Genomic DNA, 952 nt, shown 5'->3' on the forward strand with positions numbered 1-952 from the left:
TCAATTCCTCCCAGCCGGTCCGCCGGCTGATGGTTGAGGGCGCCTTGAACGAGGGGCAACATATGCGGCCATTCGTCAGCTTCATTTCGCTGAGCAGCGCCTTCACGGCGCGCAGCACTAGTCGGTTGACTACTCCTACCGCCCCTTTCGTCCATGGACTGTAGGCTGTCGTGATATGATGGTGGGCACCCACCAACTTCCGCACCTTCTCCATCACTTCGTTCTTGAAGTGAGAACCGCCATCTGACACCCATGTGTCAACGCAGCCGAACGTGGTAAACAGGCCCACACGAACGCTTCGACGTCCGTGGAAAGCGTCTTCCTCAGAAACTTGTCGGACACCGACTTAGTCGTCGCTGCGATGCGACGGTGGCCGCTGGCTCCTTGGTGAGCGATCACACAAATCCGCTGCTGTAGATCAACAGCACCGTCTGGGTCCACGTAAAATAGGAGTCATCGTCCCAATCCATGGTTGAACGTTGGATACCGCTGATCCTCGCGGCTGTCGGCCACTCGAAATCCACTTGTTGCAGACGCGACACCACATCGATCAACTTGCGAACATTCGCAACTGGTTGATCCGCCGGAGCCGAACCCCATCGGCTTAGGAGGTCGCCCCATACGTTCGCGTCACCCGAGACGCACTCAATGGTGTACGGGAAGGTCGACATCAACAGCGACCATCGCTGCAGCTTGTCGGCCTGGTACTTGGCCATGTTGGCGTTCGAGCCACTTGGGTTGAAGATGTACACCAGGTTGCGGTGATCTGTAAACAGACGGAAACCACCCGGGCGTACGACCAGGTAGTCGAGTCTCTTGCACGACTCGACCACGGCATAGGCATCCTTCTCGACAATGGGCCAGCGCGCACTCGCGCCAGAAAATGACCCGCTGATGAACCCAAGCGGCTGGTGCCGCTGGTCTTCGAGAGGCAAGTCGAGGTCCGCTGGCG

Source organism: Aphanomyces astaci, assembly GCF_000520075.1.
Source record: "Aphanomyces astaci strain APO3 unplaced genomic scaffold supercont1.55, whole genome shotgun sequence".
NCBI lineage: Eukaryota > Oomycota > Saprolegniomycetes > Saprolegniales > Verrucalvaceae > Aphanomyces > Aphanomyces astaci.